Genomic DNA, 19,566 nt, shown 5'->3' with positions numbered 1-19,566 from the left:
TCTACTATTGTGGGCAAGAATCCCGTAGAAGGAATGGAGTAGCCCTCATAGTCAACAAAAGAGTGGGAAAAGCTGTAATGGGATACAATCTCAAAAATGATAGAATGATGTCAATACGAATCCAAGGCAGACCATTCAACATCACAATAATCCAAGTTTATGCACCAACCAGCATTGCTGAGGAGGCTGAAATTGAACAATTCTATGAAGATTTACAACACCTTCTAGAACTGACACCAAAGAAAGATGTTCTTCTCATTCTAGGGGACTGGAATGCTAAAGTAGGGAGCCAAGAGATAAAAGGAACAACAGGGAAGTTTGGCCTTGGAGTTCAGAATGAAGCAGGACAAAGGCTAATAGAGTTTTGTCAAGAGAATAAGCTGGTCATCACAAACACTCTTTTCCAACAACACAAGAGGCGACTCTATACATGGAAATCACCAGATGGGCAATATCGAAATCAGATTGATTATATTCTCTGCAGCCAAAGATGGAGAAGCTCTATACAGTCAGCAAAAACAAGACCTGGAGCTGACTGCGGTTCTGATCATCAGCTTCTCATAGCAAAATTCAAGCTTAGACTGAAGAGATTAGGAAAAACCACTGGGCCACTCAGGTATAATCTAAACCAAATCCCTTATGAATACACAGTGGAAGTAAAGAACAGATTTAAGGAACTAGATTTGGTGGACAGAGTGCCTGAAGAACTTTGGATAGAGGCTCGTAACATTGTCCAGGAGGCAGCAACGAAAACCATCCCAAAGAAAAGGAAATGCAAGAAAGCAAAGTGGCTGTCCAACGAGGCCTTGGAAATAGCAGAGAGGAGAAGGGAAGCAAAATGCAAGGGAGATAGGGAAAGTTACAGAAACTTGAATGCAGACTTCCAAAGAATAGCAAGGAGAGACAAGAGGACCTTCTTAAATGAACAATGCAAAGAAATAGAGGAAGGTAACAGAAAAGGAAAGACCAGAGATCTGTTCAGGAAAATTGGACATATTAGAGGAACATTTTGCGCAAAGATGAACATGATAAAAGACAAAAATGGGAAGGACCTAACAGAAGCAGAAGACGTCAAGACGAGGTGGCAAGAATACACAGAGGAATTATATCAGAAAGATTTGGATATCCCGGACAACCCAGACAATGTAGTTGCTGACCTTGAGCCAGACATCCTGGAGAGCGAAGTCAAGTGGGCCTTAGAAAGCCTAGCTAACAACAAGGCCAGTGGAGGTGATGGCATTCCAGTTGAACTATTTAAAATCTTGAAAGATGATGCTGTTAAGGTGCTACATTCAATATGCCAGCAAGTTTGGAAAACTCAACAGTGGCCAGAGGATTGGAAAAGATCAATCTGCATCCCAATCCCAAAGAAAGGCAGTGCCAAAGAATGCTCCAACTACCGTACAATTGCACTCATTTCGCACGCTAGCAAGGTTATGCTCAAAATCCTACAGGGTAGGCTTCAGCAGTATGTGGACCGAGAACTCCCAGAAGTACAAGCTGGATTCCGAAGAGGCAGAGGAACTTGAGACCAAATTGCTAACTTGCGCTGGATTATGGAGAAAGCCAGAGAGTTCCAGAAAAATATCTACTTCTGCTTCATTGACTATGCGAAAGCCTTTGACTGTGTGGACCACAGCAAACTATGGTCCTAAAAGAAATGGGCGTGCCTGACCACCTTATCCATCTCCTGAGAAACCTATATGTGGGACAGGAAGCAACAGTTAGAACTGGATATGGAACAACTGATTGGTTCAAAATTGGGAAAGGAGTATGACAAGGCTGTATATTGTCCCCCTGCTTATTTAACTTATATGCAGAATACATCATGCGGAAGGCTGGACTGGAAGAAACCCAAGCCGGAATTAAGATTGCCGGAAGAAATATCAACAACCTCCGATATGCAGATGATACCACTCTGATGGCAGAAAGTGAGGAGGAATTAAAGAACCTTGTAATGAGAGTGAAAGAGGAGAGTGCAAAAAACGGTCTGAAACTCAACATCAAAAAAACTAAGATCATGGCCACTGGTCCCATCACCTCCTGGGAAATAGAAGGGGAAGATATGGAGGCAGTGTCAAATTTTATCTTCCTGGGCTCCATGATCACTGCAGATGGAGACAGCAGCCCTGAAATTAAAAGGCGCCTTCTTCTTGGGAGGAAAGCGATGACAAATCTTGACAGCATCTTGAAAAGCAGAGACATCACCTTGCCAACAAAAGTCCGAATAGTCAAAGCTATGGTTTTTCCTGTCGTGATGTATGGAAGTGAGAGCTGGATCATAAAGAAAGCAGACCGCCGAAGAATTGATGCCTTTGAATTGTGGTGCTGGAGGAGGCTCTTGAGAATCCCCTGGACTGCAAGGAGAACAAACCTATCAGTTCTAAAGGAAATCAACCCTGAATGCTCACTTGAAGGACAGATCCTGAAGCTGAGGCTCCAGTACTTTGGCCATCTCATGAGAAGAAAAGAGTCCTTGGAAAAAACCTTGATGTTAGGAAGGTGTGATGGCAAGAGGAGAAGGGGACAACCGAGGATTAGATGGCTGGACAGTGTCTGCGAAGCAACCAACATGAACCTGACACAACTCCGGGAGGCAGTAGAAGACAGGAGGGCCTGGCGTGCTCTGGTCCATGGGGTCACGAAGAGTCGGACACGACTAAACGACTAAACACAACACAAAGATTGGAGGAAGATCCTAGGGGAGGCTTTTGATTATGTGTTTGGTTTGTTGATAAAATAGTGGAAACTTCTGAAAGAGTATGTGGTATATTTGAGGGTTGGTCACTTTGGTGAAGGATATAGTATTATTTACACAAACCCCACTCATTGAAAAGATTGAAATGGCCTCCAAAAAACTAAAGCACCAAATGCTGGAGACCTTTCTTGCCCAGTCTCAAAGTTTGGGAAAATTAATAGCACAAGCATCAGACAAAGAATGGCAGACTACCATGCAAAATATAGTAACAGCAGGATTTCAGCAAGTAAGTGAACGTCTTAGCCAAATAGATCAGATGAAAGAGATGACATTAGATGTCAAACAACAGTTAAATGAAACTCCACTAACCGCAGAATTGCTTTTATTGAGTATGATACCAGGCAAAATAGATGAGATAAAGAGTTACACAGAGATCTATACAGTGGGGTCTTGACTCAAGAACGGCTTGAGTTAAGAACATTTTGACTTAAGAACCGCTCTCATAGGAAAATATTGACTTGAATTACATACTTAGATTTGAGTTAAGAACTGAAAAAAAAAACCATGTGGGAGGCAGGGAAAGTGCAAAATTTGAACTTTCAGTTAACTGTTGGCCAGTGAAAAGGGTGCCTGTCTGCTTCCTCACTCCTCCCAGAGCTTAGAGAGTGGATTGGGAGACAGTCTTCGGACTGCCTGGTACTGTACTGCCTGGACTGTATTTTCCCTGCCTTCCCTGAACCTTTCTTGACCTAAGAAAAAAGAAACAAAATATCCCCCTCTAGTGGTCGAAGGCAGAATAGCAGCTTCCCATTAGTTTCTATGGACGGAAAAGAGCAGATACGGATCAAATGGTTCTCAATGCATTCCTATGGGAAATGCAGATTTGACCTGAGAACTTTTTGACTTGAGAAACGCCTTCCAATACGGATTAAGTTCTCAAGTCAAGACCCCACTGTATAGCTACTACAGTCAGAAAGCTTTATGCTGAAAATTGGAAGAAAGCAGAGATACCGGAACAAGAGGAACTTATTGAGAAGATATGGGAAGTGGCAGAAATGGATACTCTTTCAAAAGGAAACTGAACGATGGGATTTATTATATAAATGGCTTCAGTCTCCAGATAGTGTTGGAGTAACATAGATTTAAACTAAGATGTAACTGTAAGTCAAATTGTAAAAAAAGCAGAAAGTTATTTGTTATTGTAACATGAATAGCCTGGATGATTGTATACTTTGTGTTCTCCTACCCACCTAACCTTTTTCCTTTCCCCCTACTTTCCCCCTACTCCTTTTTACCCTTTGTATTTCCCACCTTATTCTTAGTTGATAAAAAATAAATAAAAGAGTTAAAAAATGAATATACTTCACCACCTCTTAAACATCTCCACTGTGTATCAGTAAACCTTGACAGAAACTACACTCTCCAGGAAAACCGGATCAAATCCACAGCAACTCCTGTCATAGCATGAGGCCAAGCCATACAGCATTTCAAAATGGCACCCAATCATAAACGAAGAGGACCAATTCAGATACACAAAAGCACCTTTGCAACCAAAACAAAAAAGTGGGGCTGGCATTTCCATCATATTGTGTTATGCTCAGCCCGAAAGGCCCATAGCAACACTGTGCACCCCCAGCCACATGAAGGTGCACCAGGTTAAAACACACACAAAACCCATTGCAACTTGGCTGTGTCTTACAAGTAGGACCACATGTATTTGCAGGTAACCTACAGCAAATATATTTTCCCTGGCTTATCCCACTGGTGTAGTTCCAGCCCTTAGCTTCTAGCCTATGAGTAAAGTAGTGGTCATAGGCTATCACTGTTTCATGTAAAGTTGGGCATCCTCAAGCCAATTTAAACATTAGATTAGCTCCCCAACGAAATTAAAACATCAGGTTACGTTGGGTGGGTTGGCAGGAAATGGTTTTGATGGCAAGGATGTGAGGAGTTTTTGAAAATTCACTTTGTTCAGCAGTCTGTGAATTCCTGAGGATAACAAAAAAAAAAAAATCTAAACTTTTCTTAAAATATTCCCAGAAGGCTTCACTGGCCTCTCCATTAGACAAAGTGAAGCAGCTGCCTCAGAGTGGCAGACAGCCAAGAGGCTACATTCACTGCTCACCTTCTTTTTTTGGAGATGTGTCGCTGCTTCTCTCAGCCCTCTGGAACGATCTGTTTTTTCAGAAGCCTGGCTCTGAGGACTCCTCAGAACCTTGGACTGGGGGCTGTTTTGGGAAATTGTCAGTGCTAAGGAAGCAGGAAGTGCCTGTCACTTCCACTGTTTGGGACAATTTCTGTCCAGGCATCCTTCACACCTGTTTGCTGAAATTTAACTTTAATGCTCAACTTCTCTTGAAAAATAAACTGGAAGGTGAGGCGGGGAAAAAGCCCGGTAGAGTGAAATAATGTGGGGACTGATTGCCTTTTAAGATGCCATTCTGTGCAGAAAAAATGACTCATGAAACCTCCAGAAGTTCTTCAAGATTTCCAACATGATTTCTTGGGGGAGGGGGATGTGATACAAACAAGGCTTGCTGTGGGGAGTAAAAAGTCATTCCTACCCTTCCTCAGTTTCTCTCAGAGTGAAAGGTTACAAGATTCACATCCTTGCTTTTTGCATATAGATAGAGTAGGTAAAGGCAAAGCAAACCTTTCAACTTGCTTGAGATAAGTGCCTCTCAGAAGAATGCATAAATTTAGGAGGCACAGGTGATGGTAGCTTTTCAGTCCATGCCAAGGATAGCAGAAGGGTGTCCAACAAGAAAAGAAACTATGGTTAGAACTGGTAGGGGGAGTGTAAGGAAGGTTTTTGTGGCACACGCAAAAAACATACTCAGACTCAAATCCTGGGTCACATAATCATAGAGTAGTGAAGTTGGAAGGGGCCTATAAGGACATCAAGTCCAACCCCCTGCTTGATGCAAGAATACAAATCAAAAGATATCTGCCAGGTGGTTGTCTAAATTTCTCTTGAATGCCTCCAGTGTTGGAGCACTCACCCACCTCTTGAGGTACAGTGGTGCCTCGCTAGACAGTTACCCCTGCACGACAGTTTTTTCGCTAGACATTGACTTTTTGCGATCGCTATAGTGATTCGCAAAACAGTGATTCCTATGGGGGAATTTCGCTGGACAATGTTTGGTCCCTGCTTCGTAAACCAATTTTCGCTAGACAACGATTTTGACAACTCCCTCTGCGCTCGCAAAATGGGTGTTTTCGGGACCTAAGCTTCGCAAGACAGCTATTTAAACAGTGGTTCGCAAAGCGGCTTTCCTACGGCCAATCCTTGCTAGACAATGACAATTCCTCCCCATTGGAACACATTAAACAGGCTTCAATGCATTCCAATAGGGAAATGCTTTTCGCTAGACAATGATTTCGCTAAACATTGATTTAAGTGGAATGGATTATCATCGTCTAGCAAGGCAACACTGTAATTGGTTCCACTGTCTTACTGCTCTAACAGGAGGTTTTTCTTGATATTCAGCCAAAATCTGGCTTCCTGTAACTTGAGCCCATTGTTGTGTGCCTTGCACTCTGGAATGATCGAGAACTGATCTTGCCCCTCCTCTGTATGACAGCCTTTCAAGGATTTGAAAAGTGTTATCATATCACCTCTCTGTCTTCTTTTCTCAACGCTAAACATGTCCAATTCTTTCATTCTTTCCTCAATGCATCACTATCTTGCTTGAACTACAGGCCACCTTTCTGAAGTCCGAGAGATAACCGTCATCATGTGCTTATCATGTCAATTATGATTTCTGGGGACCATCTTCAGGGATTTCTAGGTAAAGAGTGGATTGATATTCTCTTCTTCTGGGGGTGCCCTGGGACTGTGCAGCTTGTCCAAGGCCACACAGGCTGGCCCTTCTGGTATGCACAGTGGGGAACTGAACTCACAACCAGATGCCTAACTCAGTGTGCTATCCAACCAGCTAGTCAGAAATATAACAATGTGAAATTACAACCAGCAGATGGGATTAGTAGTGCTTCCTTTCCTACTTAAAGAGGCAGGAGAGTTTGGGCCACTCTTGCAGGAAGACAACACTTTTGAAATACAATTCAGTAACTCTATTTTCCTTTTCTTGCACTTTTCAGGGGCAAACTACAACACACACACACACACACACACACACACACACACACACACACACACACACACACACACACACACACACACACACACACACACACACACACACACACACACACACACACACACCCCTGACATTTTCCTGGAAGAGAAACTTCTAATTCATTCATATGCTTATGAAGGGAAGGGGAAGAGAGAGAGTAAAGGGGGGTGGACCAAATAATGGTGACAACGAAGCAACTTTTTAAGAGGCAGAAAACAATAACTTAAATTGGTTGATATCTCATTGAGTTGGGTATCTGGCTGATGAGACAGAGGTTGGGAGTTTGATTGCACACTGTGCCTTTTGTGGAGAAGAGCCAGCCTGTGTGGCCTTGGGCAAACTGCTCATTCCCAGGATGTCCGTAAAAGAAGGGAATGGTAAACCACTTCTGAGTATTCTCTGCCTAGAAAACCCTGAAAAGTATTGCTCGTATAAGTCAGAATTGACTTGACAGCACATTATTATTATTGAGCTATAAGTTGTGCTTCCTTTTTTTTAACATTATGTATTAGCAGAACTGCTATATTCCGAGGCTTTCCATGAAATAGGACCATGTCTGTGAAAATATTTACAAGCGCCACAATGACAAACTAACATTTCGTATTTAGAAAAACAAAAACAGAGGCAGTCTAGATAAATAAAGAAAGGCTTGCTTCACACTGAGAGTAGATTTGTGCAGTTCTTTAAAAAAAAAAAAAAACACCCACCGAACAACAATTTACACTTGCAGTCTCTTAGCAACGAAAGGCAATAGAGAGCACCATGTCCAATGGAAAATATGGCTGGGATTTTGGCATGAAAGGTAAATTCTCACAATTAAATATCAGCTGGGATTCACTTGGATCTGCTTTCACAGAGGAACTAATCAGATGTTTAATAACCACTACTTGCCAAGAATGTGGCTGAAAGCTGGCTCTTTACATCATGTAATGGTGCATTTTTCAACCAATTTGCTGGGTAGAAAAGTGGGACTTCTCTTTTGAATAAACATGCTTGAGACTGCACTGCACCTGTCCTAAGGCTACAGTCCTAAGCGTGGTATCCTCCATAGTTCAGAAAAAAAACCACAACCAAACATTTTTCAGAACTATAGAAGCCCAGAACATCATTAAGACGACAAGATGAACATTTAACCCGGCTTATTAACATCAGCCAAGCAGGACTGCAAACTGGGGGGGGGGGCACATCTGCATCCAACTACTAGGTAATACTATCAACTTGGCTTCAACTAGCTTCACCTAGTGCATAAGTGGTGGAGGTTTGCCACATTTCTGTAACTCCTCCCTGGAACATTGTGTTTCCAAAGAAGCCGATTGGGGCGGAGGAAATGCAAAATCCTGGCAGCCCTTTGTTCGATGAGCTGGGATAGAAAAATCCAAACAAAGGGCCACAGGGTGGAATTTGCAATATACACCTCTGACTTACATCCCTGACTTGGGTTTGCAGCCTGCATTTTGGAACTCACCTTCAAGAAACCCTTGGCATGCTACTGCTTGTGCATCTGACTGTACAACTTGCTGCACAACTCCAGCAAAGTTCCATTTGTTTTTCCAGTTGCACAAGCAGCAGTGCATTTGTGCTTGTGGTTCCCTGCCATCAGGCCTGCTATTACTTGTACAATCAGCTGGACTGGTCCCCTCATTCCCCGAACCACCAGTTCCCAAATACTGTATAATCCAAAACTAGATTCTGCAAAGATGTCCGATGAGGTAGCTGCGTTAGTCTGTTGCAGCAAAACCAACAAAGTGTTATGTGGCCCCTTTAAGGGTAGCGAATTTTGTTTGGCATAAACTTCCATGGATGTAGCCCAATTCTGCAGATGCATGAGGATTAGAGATGGGGGTATTCGTATGTGTGTGTTTAGTCGTGTCCGACTCTTCGTGACCCCATGGACCAGAGCACGCCAGGCCCTCCTGTCTTCCACTGCCTCCCAGAGTTGTGTCAAATTCATGTTGGTTGCTTCGCAGAAACAATCCAGCCATCTAATCCTCGGTTGTCCCCTTCTCCTCTTGCCGTCACACCTTCCTAACATCAAGGTTTTTTCCAAGGACTCTTTTCTTCTCATGAGATGGCCAAAGCACTGGAGCCTCAGCTTCAGGATCTGTCCTTCCAGTGAGCACTCAGGGTTGATTTCCTTTAGAACTGATAGGTTTGTTCTCCTTGCAGTCCAGGGGATTCTCAAGAGCCTCCTCCAGCACCACAATTCAAAGGCATCAATTCTTCAGCGGTCTGCTTTCTTTATGGTCCAGCTCTCACTTCCATACATCACAACAGGAAAAACCATAGCTTTGACTATTCGGACTTTTGTTGGCAATGTGATGTCTCTGCTTTTTAAGATGCTGTCAAGATTTGTCATCACTTTCCTCCCAAGAAGCAGGCGTCCTTTAATTTCGTGGCTGCTGTCTCCATCTGCAGTGATCCTGGAGCCCAGGAAGATAAAATTTGACACTGCCTCCATGTCTTCCCCTTCTATTTCCCAGGAGGTGATGGGACCAGTGGCCATGATCTTAGTTTTTTTGATGTTGAGTTTCAGGCCGGTTTTTGCACTCTCCTCTTGCACTCTCATTACAAGGTTCTTTAATTCCTCCTCACTTTCTGCCATCAGAGTGGTATCATCTGCATATCGGAGGTTGTTGATATTTCTTCCGGCAATCTTAATTCCGGCTTGGGTTTCTTCCAGTCCAGCCTTCCGCATGATGTATTCTGCATATAAGTTAAATAAGCAGGGGGACAATATACAGCCTTGTCATACTCCTTTCCCAATTTTGAACCAATCAGTTGTTCCATATCCAGTTCTAACTGTTGCTTCCTGTCCCACATATAGGTTTCTCAGGAGATGGATAAGGTGGTCAGGCACGCCCATTTCTTTTAGGACCATAGTTTGCTGTGGTCCACACAGTCAAAGGCTTTTGCATAGTCAATGAAGCAGAAGTAGATGTTTTCTGGAACTCTCTGGCTTTCTCCATAATCCAGCGCAAGTTAGCAATTTGGTCTTGAGTTCCTCTGCCCCTTCGGAATCCCGCTTGTACTTCTGGGAGTTCTCGGTCCACATACTGCTGAAGCCTACCTTGTATGATTTTGAGCATAACCTTGCTAGCATGTGAAATGAGTGCAATTGTACGGTAGTTGGAGCATTCTTTGGCACTGCCTTTCTTTGGGATTGGGATGTAGACTGATCTTTTCCAATCCTCTGGCCACTGTTCGGTTTTCCAAACTTGCTGGCATATTAAATGTAGCACCTTAACAGCATCATCTTTCAAGATTTTAAATAGTTCAACTGGAATGCCATCACCTCCACTGGCCTTGTTGTTAGCCATGCTTTCTAAGGCCCACTTGACTTCACTCTCCAGGATGTCTGGCTCAAGGTCAGCAACTACATTGTCTGGGTTGTACAGGATATCCAAATCTTTCTGATATAATTCCTCTGTGTATTCTTGCCACCTCTTCTTGATGTCTTCTGCTTCTGTTAGATCCCTCCCATTTTTGTTTTTTTATCATGTTCATCCTTGCGCAAAATGTTCCTCTAATATCTCCAATTTTCCTGAACAGATCTCTGGTTTTTCCTTTTCTGTTATTTTCCTCTATTTCTTTGCATTGTTCATTTAAGAAGGCCCTCTCGTCTCTCCTTGCTATTCTTTGGAAGTCTGCATTCAATTTTCTGTAGCTTTCCCTATCTCCCTTGCATTTTGCTTCCCTTCTCCTCTCTGCTATTTCCAAGGCCTCGTTGGACAGCCATTTTGCTTTCTTGCATTTCCTTTTCTTTGGGATGGTTTTCGTTGCTGCCTCCTTTACAATGTTACGAGCCTCTATCCAAAGTTCTTCAGGCACTCTGTCCACCAAATCTAGTTCCTTAAATCTGTTCTTTACTTCCACTGTGTACTCATAGGGGATTTGGTTTAGATTATACCTGAGTGGCCCAGTGGTTTTTCCTACTCTCTTCAGTCTAAGCTTGAATTTTGCTATGAGAAGCTGATGATCAGAGCCAAAATCAGCTCCAGGTCTTGTTTTTGCTGACTGTATAGAGCTTCTCCATCTTTGGATGCAGAGAATATAATCAATCTGATTTCGATATTGCCCATCTGGTGATTTCCATGTATAGCGTCGCCTCTTGTGTTGTTGGAAAAGAGTGTTTGTGATGACCAGCTTATTCTCTTGACAAAACTCTATTAGCCTTTGTCCTGCTTCGTTCTGAACTCCAAGGCCAAACTTCCCTGTTGTTCCTTTTATCTCTTGGCTCCCTACTTTAGCATTCCAGTCCCCTAGAATGAGAAGAACATCTTTCTTTGGTGTCAGTTCTAGAAGTTGTTGTAAATCTTCATAAAATGGGGGTATTCGTATACAAATACAAATATCCCCTCACAGGTGGAGATAAAGAGAATCTGGGCCGGACTGTCCACTCATAATTCTGCCATTGATGCGAGCTTGATGGAGCCTTTCTATCGCTTCATTGTCCGCAATGGATTAGCCAGCCCTGGCAGGAGATGGGATGACAAGCCTCTCTGCCAGGTTGCAGAGTGGCTAATCCAATACAGACAATGGAGCGATAGGAAGACTCCGTCGAGTTCACGTGAGCGGCAGAATCGTGAGTGGTCTCTCATTATCTCCACCTGTGGGGGAAATGTTCATATTTTTATATGAATACCCCCATCTCTAATGAGGATCATACATCTGCAGATTCAGCCATAGATTTATATGCACACTGGTTCTGGTTATGGGGGTGGGAGACAATGAAATGAGATACCAAAAATGACAGTGGTATTACCAATGTACTGGTCCTGAACTTCCAAAAGGCTGGTCAGGGTAGACCTCTTTGTCCCACTCCCTTTGTCCGTACTTCCCTCACATGGCAAGTAGCAATTTTGAAAAAGAAAGGCCATTCTTTTTCATGGAGGCAAGCATGCTGAGGTCCGCTCCGCCAAGGCACTCTCCTGCCGTGGCGGGGACGCTTTGCCCTCCTGCTTGGAAAGCAGCATCGCACAGGTGATGCTGCCTTCGGAGGGGAGGGAAAACTGAATTTTCAAAAGTCTCCATTTCCCCAGCTCAGCATCTTTTGCAGGTTTAGCCAGCAACAAGAGCATGTGCTGCAGCTGTGCGAGACAGTAGTTTCACTTTCTCGCATGCACCTGTTTTTCATTGGAGGAGACCTCTTTCGCTCAGAAAGGATTAAGTCCCATTCAATTTGTTTTTATTATTAAACTTCTTCACTTGTAGTGGTTAATTTTGTCCTTAGAATTGTTTTGCTTCCTTTTAGTTTGCTTCAGAGCACAGGGTGTGGGTGTGTTTTTGGTTCTTCCCCTCCACAGGCTTCACAGCCGGGGGGAGGAATTGGCTTTCTTGTTGTCACGTTCCTGGGGGTTTCAACAGCAAAGTCCGATAAGCCAGTACAATATCAGAAGTTCAGAGGATGCAGAGCCGATACCAAAGTGCAAAAGCCAAATCACAAACCATGAGCCGAGGTCAGGGTCCAAAACCAAATCACACAACGTTGTCCAGGGTCAGAGTCCAAAGCCAAGGATCCAGAAAACAAGGTTCAAGGTATCCAGGAGCATGGATGCGAGCCAGAGGTTTGTTGCTTCCATGAGCTTAGCTGATTATATAGCCAAACAATCATTGAACTCCTGGAAGCCTTTCATCCTGTCAAAACTCAGGACTAGCTAACCTGATGTTTTTGCGGGCAGCATTCAGGCGATCCTCTGACCTTTGTGTCATAAGTCTGCCGAAGTCTAGCCCTCACCCTGGCTACTGGGGCAGGAGAATCTGGTGGCGATTCAGCTGTCTGTGCTGCACCACCAGACAGGGTCTCAAGGCTCGATGGGAAGAGCTGGTTGGGGGGCGGGTACCATTTCATAGAGCAACTGAAGGCATGCTGTTCAACGGACAGCACAATTCAGTAATAGGAGCTCACCCTGGTCTAGGAAGCGTTCAAAGAACTAGGATTATCTGGACATAAAAGAAACTTGCACTACGGTAGGTCCCCTTGTATTTTGGGGAATACAATTTAAATAGTTAATAAAGTTGTGGCCCAAGTTTTAATCCAACATTCTGTGTTTCACCTCATTATTTCCGGGCTGGGAGGGCAAAGAAGTGGGATTCTCCTTCTCATGGAACATGAGGATGATGATGATAATGGTGATACACCATCAGAGCTACAAAAATGTCAACAACATATTGCCATTAGGAAAAGCATATATACTATGTCAATATTTAACAGACACTTAGGATTTTGGTTAAAACTTGTATCTGTTATATAATGCCAGTCAATATTTTTATAATTTTGATTGACTGTGCCCAGTATTTTTGAAAAAAAACAACAACAACAACAATAAATGTGAGATCTGTGAGGGACATTATGGATCATTGATTCCAACCCCTGTCAAGGAGGCACAGCGGGGAATTGAATTCCCAACCCATGGCTCCACATCCAGATTTCAAAATCACTGAGCTCTGTGAACAAGAACCTCTTTTCTTTAGAGTCATTGCTTTCCAAGAGAAGAAAGCAATGATGAAGGGGGCCATGTCTCTGCTCATCTGCTGTTTAATGGTTGTACTGGATAAAACTGAATAATGCTCAAATCGGGCTATAGAATTTAGGCCTGCTATAAGAAAAAAAATGTGATCATAATATGTAGTTTAAACTTTTTTATATATATACAGTTGGCAATGGTGTTACATAGACGTTGCCACTTTCCACTTGTGATCCTCCCTGATTTTCCTATGGTTCTTGTCTTTCTCCTTTCCAATAGTGTGTGTGTCTGTGTTTGTATATATCAAGGAGAAACAGATCGGTTAGTTGGGTGGTATTTTTTTCTAATGCTAGCATTAGAATTGCTCTTGGTTCAGCAATATATTGCTTTGTTATTGTTATGTATCTTCAAGTTGCTTTTGACTCTAGTGAACTTATAAATCAGTGATCTCCAAAACAGCTCTGCTCAGGTCTTGCAAACTGAAGTCTGTGGCTTCCTTAATTGAGTCAATCAATAGACAGTTGCTATCTTTCTGTATCTCTAATAACACCTAATAGAAAAGAGCTCAGGAACCTGTCACTTCACACTGTCTTACAGAATTCCAATTACCTTCCCCTTCACCAGCTTTGCTAATGCTGAGGTATTGTGGGGATAGCAGTTTATCAACATCTTAGAGACCAAAGCTTTCTTATTCCTGTAGCAGAGCCTAATATAAATGTCTGCTCCCTTCCCCCATACTCCACTTGGAAATTAAATTAAGACTTGCTTCGAACACCAGCCAGCTTTTTCCTTCTTTCACCCTGCTGCTTTCCGAATGAAGGGGGCACCAAAAGCATTTCTCAGTCTTTTATATCTTTTTTCAAACCACCATGAAATCTGTGTTTTCTACTTCTCTTTGCTATGTTTTATTCCCTGTGTTTTATCAGCTGTTTCACTTCACAGTAGTGTTGTTTAATGTTACAGCTAACGGACAGGTCAGAGATGGGCTAGAACGGGGTGAGCAGTTCAGGTTGCTCTTACAGAGCCCCAACATCTAATTCAGTTAAGTTGATGATCAATGGCTGTGTAAGTTAGGTGACTATAATAAAGCCTTACCCCCTCCCACACTCATCCAACCCAAAGTTTTTAAAGATACAACTTCTGTTTCTACTCTTCTCCTCAGTCTCTCTGCTTCAAACTCTGGACAGAAGGAAACAACTACATGAAATTTTGGTGGGAAAGAAACTATTTCTCTCCCCCCCCCCCCCCAATCCATCGTACCTTTTTTCTTGCTTTCCCTCTCCTTTATAATCTTACCATCTCCCTTTGAACATTCTGATCCCAGGTTGTCAAAATCCGACTTCCTGGGACCCTCAAAGAGCCTCTCTGTGGCATCTAGTGCATAAAATATGAAAGGACCACTCTCCTGATGTGATGAAGTACACCAGCTGTCCAAGCAATCCTTATTAACTGCGGTTTTAAAATCATTTAACTTTATACTGTATGGCTAATGAAGTGATGAAGATTACCAGCTTTGCATGCATGCGTTTTAAGTTCTGAACTCTGCACGTGTACCAAAGTACTATCTATCTTCAGGGTTCAATGAGGCTTACTCCCGGAAAAAGGGTTCATAGGGTTGCAGTTCCTTAACAGTGCAAAACAATGCAGATATATGCTGAAATAGACCCAAAGAATTGTGTTCTTACTCTTATAAAAGGCTTATCTATTTGTTAGTTACATTAGTTTGGAGCAGAAATGCAATAGTTGCAATAGTGTAAGTGTTTTCTCATTCTAGGAGGCACCCCATCACACATTTTGGTATGCATCCTTCAGTCTCAAGAGACTAGTAACGTGCTCTGAATACAGGACTTGGAACAGCATCTAGTGTGGCTGAAAAGGCCAATATGAGAGTGACAATCCCTTCCCTACTGAAGACAAATCCAATCTGTCCCCTGTTCAGCTCCCTGATTTTGCTGGTTTTGGGACTGCCTCTGCCTCAGCCTGCTGGGCCATGCTACACCGTCTGCCTCTAGGCTGAATGTTCAGATGTCAACGAATGTTCAGATGTCTCTTCAAAACAGGAGAGGCCATGCTACACCGTCTGCCTCTAGGCTGAATGTTCAGATGTCAACGATTCCCATCTGTTGAGGATGATTCCTAAGGCCTTCAGATCCCACTTGCAGATATCCTTGTATCACAGTTGTGGCGATTTCCCTGCACTAATTCTCCATACGGAGATCTTTTGGAATCTGACCATCAATCATTCTCACCACATGCCCAAGCCAACATAGAAATTGCTGTTTCAGTAATGTAGACATGCTAAAAATTCCCATCACACAACTGATAACACAACCACTGACCACTGCAAGGCGAGGCATGCAAAGGAAAGCACAGTGGAGTTGGGTGGGGGATACTTTCCATTACTGCATAACATAACAGGGTAATAATAACCACGGGCTCTCTTTACTCCAAATGTTGTATTTGTTTTTCTGTAAACATATATAATGTTCAGTAAAATGCGTAGTTGTGGAAATAGTTTGTTTGCAGGGAGGGATGTTGTGATTAAAAGACACTTAAGCTACAATCCCACAGCCATATATCTGTGAGTAAACCCCACTGGATACAATGAGACTTATTTCTGAGTAAACCTGCGTAACATTACACAGATAAACCTTTTAAAACAATTTTAAAAAGGTGTGGTTATACAAACTGCTGCATTAAGTTATACAACATTTTGGTATTTTATTTCTTTGCTCTGCAATGTTTGCATTTCGGTTAAACACAAGGTCCAGCAGAGATCAAAGCCAGACTTTCCTACATTTTCTGTTCTGGCCCTCCAACATTTCTCTTTTGCTGCAAAGTCCCATATCAAAAACGTTGGATTAGAGCAAGGCTTATCCTTCACCTACTGCTATTCTGCTCCTTCTTTCACAGAAGAAGATTACATCTTTGGTGGGACAGAAGAATGCTTCTAGCTGCTACTGTTTTCCTCTCTGCCTTTAGCAGAGAAAAGAGGTGGGATGGAATGGAATGGAATGCCAGTGGATGCCTTAGCAAAGGGAACTTTGGAGCACTCGATGCTGCTTCTCAGACCTTTCTTCAGTATCATAAGGTAAGGTAATCCAGTTTAGGTCCCAACCTAACTTGGACCCAAGTTGGCTTCCAACTCATTTCCAACGGTTAACATAGAGTTTGCATTTATTTATTTATTTATTTATTTATTTATTTATTTATTTATTTATTTATTTATTTATTTATTTATTTATTTATTTATTTATTTATTTATTTATTTATTTATTTATTTAATTTATATGCCGCCCACTCTACCCAAAGGTCTCTGGGCGGCTTACAACAATTAAAATTCAACACAATAAAATATAAAATGATTAAAATACAATTAAAATACAAATTAAAATTTAAATTGCCATCATCAAGACCCACAGTTAATGTTATTTCAATTAAAAGCCTTCTGGAACAGGAAGGTTTTGACCTGGCGCCGAAATATCATCAGTGTCGGCGCCAGGCGAATTTCAGTTGGGAGGGCGTTCCATAGTCTGGGGGCAGCTGCCGAGAAGGCCCTTTGTCTACAAGCCATCCCTCTTACCTCCTTGAGGGATGGCTCTTTCAAAAGGGCCCCCTGGCTAGATCTTAAACAAAATTCAAACTGGATTATCTTCCTGTTACACACACAACAAAACCTAAACCAGTTGGCCAATTCTGGTTTTGCTACTGTTGATTTCTGAGACAAGTAAATAAATAACTTTTGTGACAGTTTCATATAACTGAACTCTGAGCATAGGAGGGGATGCTCTTACCATTTTAAGTAATTTGATATAAAAGAAAACCCAGTTGGTATTTTCTTATTCAAGAGAGCTGTATTAGGAATGCCCACAATTGACAGCTTTCTATGCCACCTCTGGAAAAAAGAAAATGTAAACACAATGGTAAATATTAAAAGATAAACATTTGAACAATTTGAAAGGGAGCAGGGAACTAAAGAAACAACTCTGCCTTTTTACTTCTCGTTCCTCTCCTACTGGAGGCTGGTCATCATCATGGCTCCCTTTACTTCGGATGTGGCAGCTCTACGCACTGATGTTGTATTGCATCTAAACCACCCTCACAGGTTTTTCATTCATGAAGTTCTTCTTCCAGCACTTTCCCCACATATTTTACTTGGAATGGTTGAGCTGTAACAGTTTGTATTTTTCATTTCTCTCTTCATGGTCAACGTATTATGGCTTTCTGCCTTTTATGTGTGTTACAATTTCTTCATTCATTTTAGTTCTTCTTCATTGGTCACCTTCTCAACCCAGGAAATTATTGGTGTCCTAGGAGAAATCCACATGTCAAACGTTTCCTTTAAAAAAAAAAAAAATTACCACCTGAGTTAATGCATGATTTCATGCTATACAGTAGAACTGAGACTACACAGCATCGTCCAATGAGCATTCTCAAAGCCGGTTTTAAGCAGATTATGTTCTTCATGCTTAGGAAGATATTCTGGGCCACCTCTCTTCTGACTTCTACTGACAGCTCTAATCCCACTGTCCAGTTTTATTTGGTAAACTAAAATTGTTCGCAATAGGTACCCAGATATTAAAATTCCAGCTGTTAGTGCTGTCGTCTTATTATCATCAGAAGCACATTTGGCAGAATAGAAGAGAGAGACTTCTCAGTGGCTGCTCCCAAGCTCTGCAACTCGGTTAGAATCAAACTAGGTCCACCTCTGTTGTCCTCCTACTGGCAGACAAATGCAGTTTTTATTCTATAATTCACATGACCTGACATAGGTTTCAATATGATGGATATTGCTTATATTGTTCATCTGCTTTTAATCTACACATTTAATTCCATTTCTACTTATCTGTTTTTCTGTTTCAAGTGTCACTTTGGATTTTATCTGTAATTTTCATATCAGCTGAATACTACTCTTTGTATCCAAAAGGTGGGATATTATTTTAAGAAGAAAATTACAAAACAGAAAGAGGAAAACTTCTTTCTAAGTGTGATGTGGCATGCAGCATATCAGCCATCACAATTTAATGAAATGGTTTATTTTTAAATATTCAAATAATATTTGGTTTTCTGATTTTTTTTAATCTTTTTTTTTAACTTTAGTCATGGGAGGAGACCCACATTTATGTTCGAAAAAGCTAGAAAAGACAGCATGGAACAGTAACTTAACTACTGCCTGCTACAGCCTCCTTTGGGGTTTTTCCTGCCCTCACACTCTCATAAACTCATTCCAAGGATTTGGTTTATATTTTAAGTGATATTCAAAGTCCTCAGCATGAAGCTTAGGGCTTTAAAGGTCTTCTGAGATTATAGTCATAACTGTTGACTTTAGAACCAGGTAATATCTTTGCTCTTCTACAAACAGGTTCCTTGTGTAAAATAGGTCATAGCCTTGGAATGAACAAAAATCTGCTTGAAGACAGTTTGAATTAAAGTGAATGAAAAAGATTGTATCAGTCAAGAGAAGGGCACACCTATACAGGGCTGTTATTATGATTAATATAGCTTCGTAGTCGATTATAACATTTTATAGCAGTATTAAAAGCACACAATTTTTTTCATTCTAGTCTCTGTAGGAAACATTACAAAGAAATATATTGAGTAGACTTCTAAAATTGTTTTTCCCCAAAAGTAATCTTCATTTCCTCCAACCCTGAAAGTCCTTACACACCCGTAAAGGCCGAAGCCTTTTCCCTCAAAATGGCCAGTCAGAAGTTTTTATTGTTTGATATGCCATTGGAAGCACTACCGAGAGTAGCCCATTGAATTCACTGCCAAATGGTGAGCCAACACTTACACAAATCGCATTAATTCAGTGAGTCTACTTTAGATGGGACTACCAGTTAGAGTCAACCCTGCACTTTCATTCTTCTGTTTGTGAGCTTCCTGGAGAACTTGTACTATGGGCTGGACATATAAAGGATAAATCTAACCTCTTGTTTTCATTCCCTTCAAGATTTCGAACCTACTATTACAGTGGAAAAATATCATTCTATTTAAAAAAAAAATACTAACCACCATATGGGTGCAACAGGACTTTACCAAACATCAAAGTTCAACTGTGTGTGTGTGTGTGTGTGTGTGTGTGTGTTTATAATGCTTTGATATTTTGATATTCAGTGAAATTATTATCTATTCAATCCAGTATGTATTTATTTTGTTTAATTTATCTTTGTTATTTTTTCAGCAGTAAACTGCCAAGGAAAAGCCCTCCCCACCAAATACTGGCAGAAGCAGAAAGCAAGAATTGAAAGCGCTGGAACTTTTA

General features: G+C 41.7%; 1 long non-coding RNA gene across 2 annotated transcripts in view; it reads right to left on the bottom strand.

Moving 5' to 3' along the window:
• Window positions 1-16,517: 16,517 nt before the first annotated feature.
• LOC140706645 (uncharacterized) overlaps window positions 16,518-19,566 on the bottom strand; it is a 35,595-nt gene continuing 32,546 nt past the window's right edge. For both annotated transcript variants that reach the window (XR_013544940.1, XR_013544939.1), the window contains one exon: window positions 16,518-17,611. This is a non-coding gene — a long non-coding RNA (uncharacterized LOC140706645). The remainder of the gene's footprint in view (window positions 17,612-19,566) is intronic.

Source organism: Pogona vitticeps, chromosome 4 (genome assembly GCF_051106095.1).
Source record: "Pogona vitticeps strain Pit_001003342236 chromosome 4, PviZW2.1, whole genome shotgun sequence".
In the NCBI taxonomy this organism is placed as follows: Eukaryota; Metazoa; Chordata; class Lepidosauria; order Squamata; family Agamidae; genus Pogona; species Pogona vitticeps.
Note: the sequence above shows the minus strand (reverse complement) of the source record. Positions and strands in the feature narration are given on the sequence as shown.